Source organism: Dasypus novemcinctus, chromosome 17 (genome assembly GCF_030445035.2).
Source record: "Dasypus novemcinctus isolate mDasNov1 chromosome 17, mDasNov1.1.hap2, whole genome shotgun sequence".
In the NCBI taxonomy this organism is placed as follows: domain Eukaryota; kingdom Metazoa; phylum Chordata; class Mammalia; order Cingulata; family Dasypodidae; genus Dasypus; species Dasypus novemcinctus.
The window spans coordinates 13386252-13405992 of record NC_080689.1 but is presented as its reverse complement, the minus strand read 5'-3'; positions in this window follow the sequence as shown (position 1 = coordinate 13405992).

Here is a 19741-nt window from a genome sequence, read left to right as displayed (position 1 = left end):
GAGAGTAGTGGTGGCAGGGAGCCTTCACTGACAGCTGAGACTGCCGACCGCACCTACTGCGGTTCCACCATGCCTGTGTGTGCAGGTAAACACCTCGACACTTATCTAAAGGAAGTTATTGGAAATCAAAGCAAATCCAGATAATTTCCATATGGGTAGAAATCAACCCGCAGGAACCATGCAGACATATACTTATTTCAGGGTCTTTTACTGCGGCAATCATTTTGGGAAAGGAAACAAGAAAATCATGTCCTTTCACCATCCACCTGTAATTAAAGCATTTAGCGATGTGCATGGGGACCAGCCACTGTTAGACAACTTCAAAAGAAAGGCTGGTAAATCACTTCCCTGATAGGAAGTTCATGTTAGATGACAGGATACCTTTTTCTTGCCTGAGAAAATGACACTTCTCAGAAATGTGTAAAGACATGAATTGTCACAGGGAGTTACTTCCCTAGTAATTGCTGCCTTTGTAAGAGGTCAGCCTGTACAACTTTTAATAGACTTGGTCAGGATGGGAAAAGACACAGCTGAGAGGATTCCAACTCAGTCAAGGCAGTGTTTTAGCTGAGCTTTCCAACAGAGAATTGCTGATTTGCATTAGCCGCTCTGAAAACAAAAGTGCATTATAAGAGAACATAGAAGATAAGGTAGGAAATATGGGAGGAGTGGGGTGGGGTGGGGTGTGGGGTATATGGGAACCTCATATTTTTTGTGATCTGTGTATCTTCAAAAAAATACAATTAAAAAAAGACAAACCCAGGTTAAAAAAAGTAGTTGAAAAGACATCAAAGCAAAAAAAAAAAAAAAAGTAAAACAAATAAACACCAACACATACAAAACTAAATTAATGAATATCAAAGATGTTATGATGACTGAAAAGGACAGTCTCTAAAGGCTTCATACTGATTCCATTTATACTACACACTTGAAAATAAGAAATAGTGGTTTCCAAGAGTTAGGTGTGGGGAGAATATGTGACCACAAGAGATCAAATGGTGTGTTTTGGGAAATGTGACAATTCTATGCTCTTATTATAGTGATGGCTACAAATGTATACATGTGTCAAAACTGATAGAAATGTACAATTAAAAGAGATTTTGTTTCATGTATTGTAATTTAAAATTAAAAGTATAAAAGAAAAAAAAGAGAATTCTCTTATTCTTCCTTTGAGTAGGTACCCCTGTAAACTGTTTTCACTGAGCGTTGCTATTCTTTCAAGATGTTGCGTGACTCTTTTTAAAAATCCCAGCTACAAGTCCCTCAACTTTTGAGTTTTCTGCACACTCAGCATGCCTTACAATTATTCTGAAACCCGGGGAACTCACGACCATAAGGTCCCTAGCCTAGACAGTGTGCTTCCCCCTCCTTCCAGAGTCCTCTGAGCTGTTTGTTGTGTTATGCGCAGCGTTTTTAGTTGTAAGAGAGAGGACCTGGGAGAGATGGGCTACTTCATCTTATTGCAAGTGGAAATCTAATAGAGCTTTTAAACAGAAGAAATATTGTAAAAGCACCTGAAGGCTTAGAAATTTCTTTCTTAAAAATACTAATGCAAAAATTTTTTGAACTTGTAATAGTACTAAGGACCTTAGAAGTGCTAAGACATTTAGAAACAGATTAGGTGCATAAAAGCTGTTAAGTTCATTACATCCGTTCCCAAGTATGAGATGATTCTACAAGAACAAACCCTAAGGCCATCTTTTGGTAGTGGGCAGGACTAATGCAATTTTGCTCCTGTTCATGCTCTCTTAATCATGAAAGTATGTAATGTAAACTTTTACTTGCAAGTTACAGCAGTTATAGTTTTTCACCTAGAATTTTCCCACTGAGTAATGCCTTAGATATGAATGACACCCATTCCTCCTCCCATACTTCCATGAAGCAAGCTCTGCTGGCTTTCTAACTCAAGCTACTCCTTCACAGTCTCCTTCGCTGGCTCCTGTCATCCACCCAGCATTTCTACATTTTCATTCCTGTGGCTCCTCCTTATTTCTATCTCTTTGTGCTCTGAACTTATCTATTCCTATGCTCAAAGTCCACCCATAGATGCTGGCCATTCCCTGCTGTGGTTATGCATCTCAGACCTCATCTCTAGGTTTAGACTGTCTAGCAATCTCTTTACTAAGTTCACTGCTGCAGGCCCTTTGTAGGTCCTCAAGGTCCTGACGTGTCCACAAGCCCAACCCTCTCTCCATATTCTCACTGATAATAAAAGGTATTACCATCTTCCCATGTTCTCAAACCCTAAACCTAGGAATTCTTCCCTTTCATTTCCCAAATGTATTACAAATACACCTTCTATTAATTCTTCCTCTAAAATATTTCTAAATTCTGACTACTTTTCTGCATCTGCACTGCTACCACCTTAACTCCAAGTCATCATTGAAATTTAATCATCAGGTACAATTGCCTTTTAATAGATTTCATTGCCTCTACCTCACACCCACTTACAAATCCATTTTCCACAAAACATCCAGAGATTATCTCCTTCAAAAATAACCAAATCATGTAGTTTCTACCCTCATTTTCACCAGGGAACTTGTGTGAGAGCCATGTCTATATATTACATATTTGATAGAAGATCCAATATACAGGGGCTATGTTTTTGAACATACTATATTTTTCACCATTAATATTCCCTCTCCAGTCATCTTTTCACAGAAACTCGGAAACTCCTGCTTGCATGACTTTGGGAGAAATGTCATCTTTTTTTCCAAGTACTTTAGAAATTTTTTGAAAGTTGGGATTCCTTGCAAAGTGATTGTGTCACTTTGTATCATATTAAGGAGAATATAGAGTGCTAATGTTTGAAGGAAACCTGACATTATACAGTAGATACTTAATTGACATGTGACAATAATTCTTCAATGTCTCATTTCATACTATATTTCAGATGATAAATATGTTTTCTCACAATAAATTGGCAAAGGGTGGTTTCACATAAAGTAAAATGGGGAAAGACACCTCTGTATTAGTCAAAATACAAATTTAGTTAAGCAAAGGCACACATGCAGTTTGGAAAAGGTGAGATATGGTGATACTTAAAAGGTTCCTTTGTTTCATAAAAACTTTCAATTCTTTACCTTTCAAGACCTATAATTTCCAGACGTTTGTCTATAGTACCCCTATGCTTCCAGGTACCAATTTTAAGATATTCAAAACAAAGTGATTTAAGGCTTCAATAATACATTATACAAATAAATCAATAATGAAGAAACTATTTTTCTATAAAGGCAAGATTCACAATCCCACAGTAAGCTATGCTGTTATCTCTAATGAAGTTCTTACATTTAAGTTAAGACTGATTTCCTAAGCCAGTGGTGAGAAATTCAACATATTCTGGAAATTTTCCAATTACCAACTTTTGCTGACTCACTTTGCAAGAGAAATCTCAAACATGTAAGACAATAGGGCCTGTGCCTTGTCACATGAACAGCAATTAATGGTGACTCCATGTTATTCCACACCAGTGGCAGGGCAAGGGAAGTTGACTAGGCAGGATAAGCTGGGAAGAGAGGATAGAGTTTAAAATTCTCGTTCATGCATACGGATTATCAAATCAAGCTTCAAAAGGCTAAGTAATAGATTCGATTGTCCTTCACATACAAAATATATTGCCATCAGCACATTGTATTTCCCAAGATTCCATGTGCATGAACTTGTGACCTTCCTGGTCCATTTTCCAAATTTCTTCCATTTCATCTTTGATAAAACAACAATAAACAGAAATTGTAGAAGTTGAAAAATAGTGGTATATATAGGTTTGAATTTCAAATATATTTAATCTGCTATTTTAAATCAATTTAGTGGGTAATTGGTATGTTTATTTATTTGTGATATTTGTTAGGCATGTGTATGTGTATGCTTGAGTGTATGTATAATTTCTTCCAAATGAAAATCTTATAACACTCTCCTTAGATCACAGGGCAATTAAGTAAGATATGTAATATGAAATACCTATTAATTTGATATATAAGACACTCCAGAATATGGACTTCTGAGACTTTTCTGTATTTTGTGGTTCTTCAAGAAGTGGATTTACCTTGATACAGGACAAATTCAAGCAAATAAAAATCCTTATTATTTATGTAAGGTTTTTACATTCTGAAGATGCTTGTCCATGTATTACCTTTAAAAATTTAAGCATCATTGCAGGGCACCAGTGCTGACTGAGGGCACCAGAAGAGTTTTCTCCCCTTTGCAAATAGTACAAACCCTTCACAATTTTCACAAATGATAAGGACTGATGCTAGACATTGTGTGTCCTGCCATGGCCCACTGGGTGGACTGGGGGAGAGTGTAGACTACAATGTAGACCACTGTCCGTGTGGTGCAGCAGTGCTCCAAAATGTATTCACCAGGTGCAGTGAATGTGCCATGATGATGGAAGAGGTTGTGGATGTGAGAGGAGGGTGAGGGGGGTGGAGGGGATATGGGGACCTCATATTTTTTCTAATATAACATTAAAAGAAAATAAAGAAGAAAAAAAATAAATGCCAACTGCAATGGAATCATTTTGGAGTCACAATTTTAGTGCTTCAGTAAACTTGTCAATTATCACTTCAGTAGCATTATTTTGCTTTCCTTTGGAGAGGACTGAGTTCTGGAGGGGTGAATGGACTTGATCAAGGTCAGGCAGCTCGTTAGCAGCAGAACCAATGTTGACTCCTCTCCAGTTCATCTTCCACCTGTGCTTTTAGGTGAGTTCTGGGTACACAGACATTTCTGTATGGTATTTATTTCTTGTTTCTTAAATTTCCAGGGGGCAGCTTATTCTTTACTTTATAATGAATGACATTCCTCATCAGTGTCACTAATATATTTTTCCCAACAATTTTTTACATTTTTCTTTCTGTCTGTAAAGATGCATTAACATAGGTCCTTATCTGAGAATGCAAGGTATCCTCAGTGGCAAAATGATCATTCTAATCACGGCAGTTCTGAATAAGCCTATTAATGAGGTCCGATTTCAGGAAAGAGAAGCAGGAACATGGAGATGATTAATGCAAACCACAAGATAAAATATTGAAAACTGGTCTGTGTTAAAAATTTATGAATTAAACCCTGAATTTAAAACAATCTGACAATCAGTCTCAATTCTAATGAACTGTGAACAGGTATTGGATGTAACCTTAGCAATAATAATGACTGGTAACCAGAGGTAAACATTGGCCTAGCATCTTCCTGGACAGCCCTGAGAAGTACAGGTAAGTCAACCAGTCACCACAAATTGGGTTATCTTCACTTTCTAAAGACGTTTGTTAGTGCTCATACCTAAATGTGCTAATAAATAAATTATTAATTATGCATCTTTGGAAGTTTGGAAGGTGTAATTTATTAGTTACAGAAATAATATTAATCCTAATATGCAGCCTGAGAAAAGCTGGTGTAAAGGAGTGTTTAGCTGCATGATGGGACAGAATGCAGAGGAGGCAATCTTCAAGACTGGCTGCAAAAAGCTACAATGTTACAGAAAAGGAGATTAATAGCATAAATCTTGGCTTAGAAAAAGAATCTTTTCTATTGTTTAAATACCTACTGTGGGTCAGCATCGACTTGAGGGTTTGCACTATAGATACATTATCTCATGTAATCCCAAGGATGTACTATTTACCTCATTTTGCAAACAGTGAAATTGAGGCTGGGAAAGATACTCTACTTCTATGTGAGAGAGCAGAAATTTGAACATTCATCAGCTTGGTTCTAGGCTAACCCCATCTTGCATGACTTTGCCCATGTGAAGGACTCCTTCAAGACTCTAGCCCCTCCATTCTTAGTGCTCCTCAACTCTAGTGACCTTCACTAGCCCCTCTTGAGTCATCCTTTCCTACTGTCATATTTTGTATCTTTTCATTACCTGGAACTGCTCCACTTCTGGAATACAGCCATTGAAAAATCCTAATCTCTGACCCCAACTTATTATTATTTTTGTTTGATTTTACTTCTTTCACTAATTTGTTCTCACTATAACGCTTGTTTTTACTGCACTGGTGGCTCTGAACCCTTTAAAGACTCTTTCTTCTCCCCATTTGCATCATCTTATTCCTGTCTTTATTTTAGTCTCTAACTCTGTAATACTTTATGGTCCCTCACTCCAACCACTCTCATAACAATATTTTTATTGCTTGCCTGGTTATGATTACATCTTACTTGTCTTGCAAAACTTCAAATTTGGGTGAATCCATATGCTTAGAAACACTTTGCCTGCACTTGGAATGCTGAGAACTGCTAGAGAAAATGAAGTAATCAATGAACTGCACAAATTGGAGTGAACACCAATTCATGGTCTCCATCAGTCCGAGTGGGCCTTAAGCACTGTTCAGCAATACACCTGCATTTCCCTTTCTCCATATCTTATTTTTCATTTTTTCAAAACTTTCCTTAAATATTTTCTTACCATTGAATGGGCTTCTCAATACAAGAGAAAACTGAAAAACTGAATGGAAATTCACCTACCAAACTAGATTATTTCCCTTCAGCTGCAAGAAAAGAGTTATTATTTACCTATATGAAACCATTCCTTCAGTTCTTTCCTAGGTGCTATTAATTTGGATCCTCTAAATTACCTCTAATTGTTGATCCCCCACTTTCTTGATTTTTAAATTCCCCCTGTATAGTGGGCTTTTCATCACCTTTTGAAATTTAGTGTTGTTACTAATTTCTGGGTAGGTCTTCCAAATTTGGTCTCACTGCTATTCACCCAGGAGTGCATAGAGTGATTAGTTTCGTGTGTGCTCCTCCAGCTCTCTTTCTTGGCATTTACACATACCATACACAGGAGCCCAAATTATAAATATAGTGCTTTTTGCATGTTTGTGTATATCTGTGAATCTTTATTTTACATGAACAAGATCGATGGTGGAGTCATACTGCAGCTTTTGTCACTTTACTTTTTGTTTTGGAGATTTAATGATGCTGACCCACATAAATCCATGCTCTTCTCTTTAACTGAATCATATTATTCCATATTCTGAAGAGACCTACAATTTATTTAGACATTTCCTCAATCATGGGATATTTAGGATGTTAATTTTCCCTTCAGTTTTATAGTGACCATCCTAGTACATACCCCTTTATACATGTATGGAAATGATTCTTTAGGATAGATAATAAGCAAAGAAACTCATTGGTCATAGTTTATGCAGTTTAAAGGTCTCAGAAGCTAAGTAGTCCTGTAATATGGTGCACCAAATTTACACCCACAGTAGTTTATCAGAGGACGTATTTATCTATATCCTCACCACTACTGATATTCTCAAAAGCTTTAAAGTCTGCCAATTTAATGAGTAAAAAACTTTATCTTGAGAATAATTCCTGGAAGATGGCATTGGAGTAGGTAGGTAGGACTCAACTATCTCACGAAACCAATGGAGGAAGGGAAAAACTGTCCAAGGGACCTGCTTTAGAGGTCTGCAGAACAGGAGAGTGCTGCACAACCCCTAGGAGGGTGAGGGGCAGAGAGATGAAGCTGAAAAGAAAAACATGAATTGCTAACCCCTGTGGCTGGTAATGGCACCCATCCCTCACTCTCAAGGCAAACAGCCTTAATAAAACCCATGGCTCACTGCAGCCATCTGATATGGGAATCGACTTCTTCCTCCCTGAGAAGAGGGAGGGTGTGGTGGAGGATGGAGAATGGTTAATCTTTGGTGAATTTGGGCAGCAAAGTATGCTTTGGTCAGACCAGAGTCATGGGCAAATGGAGGTTGTCATTTCCATGGGAAGCTACACTGACCATTGCCATCTGATGGACAAATGTGAAACTGCAAGGTGAAAAACAGCTTTTAGTATCTCTTGTCCCAGTAGCCTTGATCTCGTCTGCACCCCAATAGTGAGTCCCTGGCCCTATTTTGTTTACTTAAACTGGGCAATGTTAAAAGACTTAGAATAAGTTGAACCAGAAAACAAAGAACACCCATAAAACAAAATGACTATGCAAGAGAGAGAAATTGACCATCAGATTAAATTCACTAACATATTCAGATGCCTAGACATCAGCAAAAAATTACAAGCCATACTAAGAAATAGGAAGATATGACCCAGCTAAAGGAACAAACCAAAGATCCTGATGAGACACAGGATTTAAAACAACTGATCAATGATAACCATACAAATCTCTTAAATCAATTCAGAGAATTGAAGGAAAATGTAACTAAATAGATACAGCATATTAAGAAGACACCATGTGAACATAAAATGCAATTTAAAAGCTTTCAGAGAAAAGTAACAGCTTATTGGAATGAAAAAAATGATGGAGGATACATTAAATGCATGTAACAACAGATTTAAATTGATAGAAGTCAGAATTAGTGAAATTGAGGACAGAACATTTAAACTTGAAAATACAGGAGAAGAGAAATAGAAAAGAATGGAAAAAATAGAACTGAGGTCTCAGGGACTTGAATGACAACAAAAAATGCACAAACATATGCACAAACATATATGTTACCAGTAATCTAGAGGGGGAACAGAAAGGAAAAGGGACAGAAAGAATATTAAAGGAAGTAAGGACCAAAAACTTCCCCACTGTTATGAAAGACATAAATATCAATATCCAAGAAGGATAACACACCTCAAAAAGAATAAACCATAATAGACGTACTCCAAGACACTACTCAGAATGACAAATACCAGAGAAAAAGAGAGAATTCTGAAAGCGCAATAGAAAAGCAAAGCATCACATGCAAGGATACCTCAGTAAGATTGTCAATCTCTCATCAGAAACCATGGTGAGAAGAAAGTGGTATGATGAATCTAAGGTACTAAAAGAGGAGAACTGCCAGCCAAGAATTCTGTATTTGGCAACAGTAATAAAAGACCTCAACAAACTAATAATAAGTAAAGAGATCAATATAATCATCAAAACCTGTCCCTCTCTCTCCTGGGAGTTGTGAAGCAGTGTCCTGGTCTGATGTACCCCAAAGCAGGTCCCCAAGGCAGATTTTGGCTCTTTCTCCATTGTTTTAGTCAGAGCTGAACCTTATCTGCCTAGCCCTATGGCCATGTTCCCACAATTTCTGATCCTATACACTATTGATGAGAAATTTGAGGAGAAAGTCAGAAAAATTAATCTTTTTTATATTAGCAACTAAAAGAATCAAATATACAGGAATAAATGTAAAGGATGTGTATTCAAAAATCTACAAAACATTGCTAAAAGAAACAAAAGAAGACCTGAATCAATGTAAAGACATTCCTTGTTCATGTATTGGAAAACTAAATATAATTAAGAAGTCAATGCTACTCAAACTGATTTACAGATTCAACGTAATCCCAGTAAAATTCCCAACAACCTTCTTAGCAGAAATGGGAAAACCAATTATCAAATTTATTTGGAAGGGTTAGGGGTCCCAAGTAGCCTAAAATATCTTAAAAAAGAAGAGTGAAATTGCAGGACTTTCATGTCCTGATGCTAAAGCATATTACTTAGCTACAGTGGTAAAAACAGCGTGGTGCTTGCATAAAGGTAGACAGATTGACCAATGGAACTGAATCAAGAGCTCAGAAACAGACCCTCAAATCTGCAGTCAAATGATTTTTGACAAGACTGTCAGGCCCACACAGCTGGACCACAAGAATCTGTTCAACAAATGGTGTTGGGAGAATTAGATAGCCAATATCCAAAAGAAAGAAAAAGGACTTCTATCTCACAACTTATAAAAAATTAGCCCCAAATGGATAAGAACCTAAATATAAATGCTACAACCATAAAAATTCTAGGAGAAAATGTAGGGAAATCTCTTCAAGACCTTCTACTAGGTGGTAGTTTCTTGAACTTTACACAGATAACACAAACAAGGAAAGACAAAATAGACAAATGGGACCTACTCAAAATTAAACATTTTGTTCTTCAAAAGACTTTGCCAAGAAAATAAAAAGGTAGCCAACTCAATGGGAGAAAATATTTGAAATCACATATCCAATAAGGGTTTGCTATTCATGTTATATAAAGAGTTCATACAACTCAATGATAAAAAAGACAAGGAACCTAGTTAAAAAATGGGCAAAAGACTTCAATAGACTTTTCTCCAAAGAAGAAATATAAATTGTCAAAAAGCACATGAAAAATATTTAACATCAGTACCTAATAGGGAAATGCAGATCAAAACTATAATGAGATACCATTTCACACCTTATAGAATGGTAACCATAAAAAAAAAAACCCACAATAACAACAACAGAAAACTATGTCTGCTGGAAAGGAGGTGGAGACAAAGGAACACTCCTTCCCAGTTGGTGGGAATATAGAATGGTGCAGTCTCTGTGGAAGACTGTCTGGCAGTACCTCAAGAAACTGAATATAGAACTGCCATGTAATCCAGCAATCCTGTTACTAGCAATATATTTAGAAGAACTGAAAGCAAGAATATGAACTGATAATTGCACACTTATGTTCATAGCAGCATTATTCACAATTGCTAAATTATAGAACCAGCCCATATGTCCATCAACTGATGAATGGCTAAATATATGTGGTATTATCATGCAACTGAATACAACTCAACTGTAAGAAGAAATGAAATTGGGATGTATATGACAAAATGGATGAATCTTGAGACCATTATGTTGAGTGAAATAAGACAGACACAAAAGCACAAATATTGTATGGTCTCACTAATATGAATTAAATACAATGAGTAAACCCATGGAGATAAAATCTAGAGTATAGGTAACTAGGGAATAGAATGTGGGTTAAGAATGGGAACCAATGCTCAATGTATGTATAATTTTTAATAATGCTTATTGTAAAAGTGTGAAAATGAATGGAGTTGATGGTAACTCATTTATTGTGAGTATGACTAACACTGTTGATTTATAAATGAGATTGTGGCTGAAAGGGGTAGTCTGTGGATAAAAATGTCAATTGAAATTGAAACTAGAGAATAATCTAGGATATGTATAACAGTGATTTTGGTGGTGAATGAATATTGTGGTTAATGGCATAAATATAAGAATCTTATTCTTTTACAAAGTGCTAAGAATATAGTGATACATGGGAAAATTACAACTAATGTAACTTATGGACCTGTAATTAACTAATATTGTAATATTTTTGCAGCAATGGCAAAGAAGGTATTATATCGATCTTAAGAGACAACTATAGGGGGTATAAAGGGATATGGGATCTTTCTTTATGGAGTGATGAAAATGTTCTAAAATTAACTGAGATGATGACAGCACAACTCTGTGATGAAAATGAGAGCCACTGAGAGTACACTTTGAATGGATTGTACAAAGCATGGGATTGTGTAACAGAATGAATCTTGTGATGAAAGATGAACTGTGGTTAACAGGACATATATGAGGATATTCTCTCATGAACTATATGTATATAATATTAATACATGGTGTTAATAATAGGATGGGTTGGGGGAAAATACACCAAATATAAGATATGGGAGATAGTAGTAAGATGTTCTTTCACAGTTTGTAACGGAAGTTTCACAACAATGCAAGGAGTTGGTGATGCAAAATGGATAGGAGCCCTGTTTGATGATATGTATGTTTGCTGTAAGTTCACAACTTTTACTATACACTTATTGGTTATAATGTTCATGCATGAATAATAAACTTCAATAAAATTTTATTATTATTCCTGCAGAGAATAAGCAGCTGATATAACTTTATCTTATTGCTTTTAATGTTAATTTTGTTGGTTATTAATAATTTTGTTGGCTACTATTTTCTGTCTGTTTATAAATAGGCCATATTAATATTCTCCTTTGTGACTTGTACCTTCCTGTATATTCCTTTTAATTTGTAAGAGTTGTTTATATTTTGGATGCTACTCTTCTGTTATACATTATACAAATATGTTCTCTAGTCTCTCTAATCTTTGAATTTTTCATCTGGTTATATATATGGGTTTCCTCTTTTAACCTTGTAGCATAGTGAAGGAGGTTGATAAATTTTCCATGTCGACATAGCCTTCCATTTCTAGTAAAAGCTTTACTCATGTTCTAAAATCTTGTAAACATTCTCCCTATGTTTGGGGAATTTCTTATCCTGGAGGTCCTTCCCATTCTAGGTGGAATCTAGAAACTTGCCCTCTTAACCTCCTTGGTGACCTGTGCTCAGTGATCATACAACTGAGGGGACATAGAAACAAGACAGTGATGAGAACAAGGGGCCATGGGGAGCCGGGGGCTCATTCTGGCAAATATTTCAGAGGATGGAGATCCAGCAATGGTAGAAGTCTCAGTGTGGGGCCCCTTTCCAAACTGTTCCTAACGGTGTAGGTTCCAAGCCTGATTCTGGGAGTTACTGAACAAGCTCTACATTCAGTGAAATGCCTGAAACCTTGTCTACTGAAACTAAGCTGTAGTACACTCATTTAAGAAAACTTGACAATATGTTTTCTCTTAGTTTCATGTTACCCAGGTGTTCCTTTACTAGTGGGGCCATTCTTCTTTCAGGAGGGTCCCAGAACAGAAGACTTTTTGTCATATATTCTTTATGACAATTGTCTTGCAAGAATATGCTTTCTCATTCTTTTCTTCCCGCTACATTTTAAAATCAATTTAGTCTTCTCAAGAGACACCAGGCTAATTACAATAGAGGCATTGAAGTTGGTAAAATTGCTACATGGGTACAAAGCCTTTCATAAGAAAAACTATGAGCAATGAAAATACTTCAAATCCTCAGGTAAAAACCTATAGAAATTCAACTTTCTAGTGCAGTGCCTGGTACATAGTAGGTATTCAATATTATTATAGAGTCAAAGATACAGTCAGTTAACTTCAATCGAAAAAAGCTGTCTCAGTTTAGCTGCTTATTCTCTGCAGGAATAAATGTGTTAAAACAGAGAGAAAAGAGGAACCATAATGTAAAGGAGTCATATTTCTCCTTCCCTCACTCCTCAAGGACCTCTTTCTTCACATATATAACATTTCTGTGGTCACGGGGCTGACGGCAGGCTGACAGATTTGCTGTCAGACTTGAGGTTGTAAGGTCTCCCTCTAGGCTGTTATAAAATGTCAGAATTGACATGTCTCCAAAGGAAATTTTGAAGCAAATGTGAGAAACTATTTTTTAGCTATAAGGTTTAAAAAATTCATGGGTCCTTGGATATACACAGTTCTGTGATTTTAAGATGTAAAAAAGTTTATTATGAAATGTGATTTAAAATACTTTTTGCTTGGTCAGAATATTTTAATACCGGCTGCTCATTTTTTAAAAAATTAACTTATTTTTTTATTTAACATTATTCTACTGAATGCCCCTCTCTCATCAAACCCTTAAATAGCAGAGTGAATTAATACCCTCTGTGGGTATAAAGTTCAAAGGGACTCTCTTCAAGTCAGAAGTTATTTTGAAGCCTCATTTTTATCTTAAAAATTCAGTTGAATATAGCATTCTTTTTCATAATATACCCTATGTTTGTTTTAACAGCCATGTTTTAAATTATTTGCCATTTAATAAAATTGGGGCTTTAAAAACAAGTCATATTTCTCCAGTGGTTTCATGATCTGCACCCCCTTTGCCACCTGCACATAGTGGTATAGTGCAGGAAATATGCATATTCCAGAATGACAAACAGAAAGACTGTGAAGAGCAGACCAGTAAAAGGACTAATATTTTTGTAAAGGGCAAACATCTCTCTTCATATCTACTAAGTTTCCTCACCTGCTGTCCTCTTCCATGTCTGAAGGCCTGGCCGAGCAGCCCCATAGTAGAGTCTCTGCTCTCTTGTGTGCTCCGATTCCCACCTTGTCATCTACTCTCTTTGTTGCCCTCTGCACCCTGGCCTGGTGAGACTGCCCATTGGATTTCCAACTGCCATGCATTCTGCGTGAAGAGGAAAGGTCACCCATTTGGCATCTGGGATGACTTAGACCTTCTTCTGCCTCTACCTCACAGTAAAGCATTGAGTGAATCATTTGCTTCTTTGGATTCCACTTTTTTCTTTCAGAATATGAAAGGATGGCCTGAGATTAATATCTAAGATCCCTTCCAGGTATCACTTGCTATGGTTCCCTCTCTTTGGCTACTGACACTTAAGCCTTACCAACTTCTATAAACAAGAGTCCACAGCTAGGGCTCTCAGGCATGGCAAAGGGAAGACACGTATTAAGATAAGTACAAAGACAGAGAATCGAATGGGTGCCTGCTCCATAGATTTACTAACTGGAGACAAGTGAGATCAGTATAGGAAAGAATGGGTCTCTCTCCAAAAGACAAAACCTAATAAAAAGAGCATGCTTTCAACCAACACTGATTCCATTTTATTTCCACCTTGGGGTAATGTGTAATTTCAGATAGTCGACTTGGAAGGCATCCAGGGCAAATTTCAAGGAATAAGGAATTCACCTGATTAGTGAACAAAAAATTTTTTCTAGGAACTATGGAAATATATTGGTTGAAATATTTGGCAGAAGCTGCCAATGCAAGTGGTTGAAAATGTGCATGTTATGTTCCCTTAAATAGATAGGAGGGAGGGAAGGAAGGAACAAGCAAACAACGTTTCAGAATGCAATGTGATTTTATTATATTTTCTCTTGGGTGGGTTTGCATATTTAGCTCAGTGGCATGATCTCAAATTATTTAAAATTGCTAAAAGTATTTTAAATTATTTATGGGAGAAATGATAGACTAACACAGTGTAGCAGTTTGACATTATTGATGAATTCTAGAAAGAAATATTGGATTATATTGTAAACTGCTCTGCACCTGCACATGATTAAATTATGATTAGGGCTTTGATTGGGCCACTTCAGTAAGGTGCCATAAAGACATAAAAGACAAAGGACAGAGTTGGAGTGTTTTGAAGTTGGAGTTTTGTTGCTGGAGTCTTAAACTGTAGCCCCAGGAAGCTTGTTGTGAGGAATGAGAAGCTAGCCCCAGGAAGAGAGGAAACCAAGAAGCCTGAATTCCTGGCAGATGTCGGCAGCCATCTTACCCCAACCCATGACAATAGACTTTGGTGAGAGAAGTAATTTACGCTTTATGACCTGTTAACTGTAAGCTTCTATTCCAAATAAATACCCTTTATAAAAGCCAACAGATTTCTGGTATTTTGATCAGTACCCTTTTGCTGTCTAATACACACAGTATTTCTTAATTTGCCACACAATTTATGATTGTTCAAAAGAACTGAATAGGGAAACAGATGTGGCTCAAGCAGTTGGGCTCCTGTCTACTGTATGGGAGGTCCAGGGTTCAATGCCCAGGGCCTCCTGGTGTAGGCAAGCTGGCCCATGCAGTGAGCTGGCCCACAAGGATTGCCAGCCCAAACAGGAGTACCGTCCTGCCAGGAATCCTGCCCCATGCAGGAGTGCCAGCCGATGCGGAGAGCTGACACAGCAAAATGATGCAGCAAGAGATACAAAGGTGAGACAATGAGAAAAAATAGCAGAATGGGGAGCTAAGAAGGCACAAGAGAATGATTACCTCTCTCCCACTCTGGAGGGTCTCAGAATCGGTTCCTGGAGCTGTCTTAGGAAAATTTAAGCAAACACAGAAGGGCGCACAGCAAATGGACACAGAGGGCAGATGAGGGAGGAGGGAGAAATAAATAAAATCTTAAAAAAAAGATTAAAAAAATAATGAATATCCCTTCCTTTTGTTCTCTTCCCTCCACTTATCATATCTCCCACTTGGGGTCTTGGTGGGGACAAGGTTAAAAATTTTTTTAAATCTTCTTTTCTTCTACTGTAGGTCTCACCGCTTCTCCCTTTAATCTCTGCACAGGGTCCTAACAGATGTGGCTGAACAGAAGTAGAGTTGAGAAGCTGATGAAAACTCCATCCCTGGCGCAAGTGGGGTTGGGTGGGGGGAGAAGAGCTCCCTTCCTAGGCAGCGCATATAGGGCCGTTCTACACTTAGCTCCAAAGTGTTGCCGAATTCTAAAACTTCCCAATGATTAGTCATTGTTTCATCCACAGCTCTTAAACGGGTGGAGACCATCTAGTGCCCTGGCTGCTGCTCAGTGAAATACAGTCCGCGACATTTATTATAAGCATTAGCCGTAATTTACCCTTCGTTAATCAGAGCACTCAGCTACAGTACTTTTCAATCATGCATATTACTTACTTTACTAGTTGGCCGGAATATTTTATTCACCCATTAGTTACAAAGGCTCTGCAAACAGCTTGTAAATTTAGACAGAGGCCCAGCTCCTGAACAGCGTAGCGCCCTTTTTATGGCTAATTTATGGCCCATGTTTATATTTGTGCCAGGACTCAGGCTTTCCCACTGATCAAGGTTTGAAATATGCAGCCATAAACTCTCTTTTTGTATTGGTCCATCAGATTAGAAGGAAAGTACCGTGCTTTCCCCAGGACTGCTCTTTACGGAGTCCTTATTTGTAGCTGGCTGAAAGTGATCCTATCTAAAGCCTGGAGGACACAAAACTCCTTGGAATTTTGGTTCGATTAAAGGAGAATTCTTATCTGCTTCGTTTGTTTGTTCATTGAATTCCTATTGAGAAAATGAAAGGAATACTTGTTAAGAAGTTGAAGACCTCTTTAATTCCATAGCAGCCGTTTGTGCACAGAAATTTGTTTTCTTCACAATCTCATGTCCCTGAGCATACCTCCTGATGGACTTAGCTGGCTTTAAACAAACGAACAAACAAAACCACCATATGTAGAACTGTAGGTACAATTATTGAGCAAATACTAAGTACAATTTTATAGAGGACAATAAGATATTGTTTCTGTAACTTTCACCTAACAGGGTTGGATTTATCGTCACCATCATTTATTCTGATATATGCAGAATTATTCCTTTACTCTGGTTTAGATTTTCTATCTTGTAGAAGTTTAAATCACCCTGGGTCCCCAGCAATCTTTCTAATTTAATGCTTATTAAGTTCTATTTCAGTACACTCCCACATGAGAAAACAGAAATGCAAACCAAAATGATTTAGTTCAGTTCTATTGCCCTCCTAATAGACTCATTTTGACTCCCATTTTTTCTATGCAGAATTAAAATCAGTATAAAGCCTTGAATCCCAGAAAATTCCGAGTAGGACCAGAGATGTGATCCATGCTAATAAAAAATGAAGAAATCATGTATAACTTTATAGCATTGTCTCCAAATGGTCTTTGCCTATTTGTTGGATTCTTTCTTCTAATGTGTCTCCTCTGACATCAAATGATGACTTTTTTAAAAAAAGATTTATTTATTTATTTCTCTCCCCACACCCATCCCCCAACCCAGTTGTCTGTTCTCTGTGTCTATTTGCTGCGCTTCTGTTGTTGTCAACGGACGGGAATCTGTGTTTCTTTTTGGTTGCATCATCTTGTTGTATCAGTTCTCCGTGTGTGCGGCACCATTCCTGGGCAGGCTGCACTTTCTTTCACGCTGGGTGGCCCTCCTTAAGGGGTACATTCCTTGCGCGTGGGGCTCCCCTACGCGGGGACACCCCTGCATGACACAGCACTCCTTGACGCATCAGCACTGTGCATGGGCCAGCTGATAACTTTTAATCAAGAAGGTAAACAAGGTGGTTCACAAGTCTTGGGCTGTGTCCTCTAACTTCCAGTGGACTTATTTCCTTGCTTCTACATCCTAGATTCATAAAAATGTCCTATAATGAATGGGTTCATTTTATTATGGTATAGGATATGCACAGTCAGTTCTTTGACATATCGTTCTATTTTATGAAAAAACTCAACAGCTATAGCATGAAAAATTATTTGCTTGTGATTTGCTGAGAAAGAGGCAATTTTAGATCCTTTAGCATAAGTTGGAAAATAAAATCCTTTTCTTATTGAATCCAGATGGTGTGTCAAACACCTTCAGGAGTGATATTCTCTCAGTCTGTGGGTAGGAGTGGCAGAAATTTTGAGACCTGATCTCAAAATTATTATCTTATATTTCCAGAAAATACAGGGTCTTGAACCTCACCAACATCTGATTTTGCTTTTTGACAAAATAGAGATGTTACTTCAAGTGGTTTTAAGACAAGAAACTCTACACAGACATTCAGAAGAAAACATGGAAACCTGATGTGAATTTTACTAGTTTCTGTAAGGAAGACACATTGTGTAACATGTTTCAAAATATTTCATGAAAGAACAGTCTGGGTTCAGTGAGTTTTTGCCATTCCTCTAAGTGCCCTATGGCCTTTTGACACCATTATTTAAGAGAGAGTTGAGTGTGTAAATGTAGAACAGTGCTAAAGAAATTATCTAATAAGCCTCCAGGGAACCCTCAATTTCACAGTCAAGCATTTTATGATATTTAATCAGTGCACTCTTCCAAAATAATATCTATTTAACATTCCCAAAGTGTGATGGGTATTCATGAATAACCCTCTGGAAGCCTCAGAGATAGATGTCTCCATTTGGAAACTTTGGATTTGGGCCTATTTTACAATTTCACTTTTTGTGCTTAAATTATTAAAGCAAGCACATTCAATAGCCTCAACATTTTTGCCCGACTTACTAAGGTAACATTCTTTTAGAACTTGAGTAATAATCTTTTATGTGATTCAGGTGCAAGTAAATAAAAATATATTAATGATAACATTAATAAGCCGAAGATGTTCTTTAATTTGTAGCTTTTTTTCCAATAAGCATATATATATATATATACTTCTAAGAAAGATGATTTTTTTATACAATTTCAATCATTTTGATTTGGCTCTACATCAGACCTGAAGCATACCATTTTCCCCAAGGGCTTAACATTCTTTCAATTTCAGCATATACCAGCCATCTTGCCATAAGCTATAATACTTCCCTCAAAAGAAACCTGACCATGAAAAAAAAGAAATAGGAATCCTTGAAATTCCAATATTAACTTGTTTGGTATATTCTTTGAAAAACGGTCTAATTCAATATATTTTGTTAGTGTTATTAATTATGCTAATACATCTATGTTTTCCCCCAATTCCTTATAATTTATATTCAACATCATTTCCTAGTCTGTGGACAGAAAAATATTATTATTGCATAGATGAATTAGTTATTTAATGAAACAATTAAAAAGCCTACCTATTTTACTTAATCAATCTTCATATTCATTCCTTTTTAGGGTATCAATTACTATATTTCAAAGTCTCCAGAACCAAAGTTGAATGTGCAATAATATCATTTATCCATATTTATCAGCTTACATTCTTAAACTTCCTAAATTGTAGTTTCCTGGCAGGGAAGCTTATATGTGTTACTATTTTAAATAGGCTTCATTGTTTTAACAACCCCAGTCTTATCTTTATTAAATATGTTTTCTAACCATCAACATCCAACTTCATCCTTCAGGATGACATACTGTTTTTATCTCATCACAACCTCATGTTTTTTGGAAATTCTGTGGTTGGTTTCTGTTCTTCTCTTTCCTGACCCCTATTATTTTCTCCTCCATTTTCCATGTCCAGTTAGTGTATTATTGAACCTAGTGACAGCATGTGTAATGACTTCTCTCTAGGGAATTTTCTTATCTCTGGCTTTGGCCCTGGGTCACTTTTAAGGAATCATCAGCTAAAATATCAATCAATCATCAAATATTTCTTTAAATTTATTATGAGCTCAAATTTTCTAGAATTTTACAAGTTTATAATAATTTTTCATCTTACCCATTATATTCAGTTATATATCTCTGGTGTCATTTGCTATTTTGCATGATAAATGCCTACAGTTTCCTAGGTTATATACTAAAATATAGTAGTATAGACTTTACCCTCAACTGTAAGCTTTATAATCTTCTAAATCTTTCTTTGTGCATACTCACTGCTAGTACATCTATTCCCCTTTCATTTTGTTTCTGGCCGTGGGCAAGCTGTCATATTCTT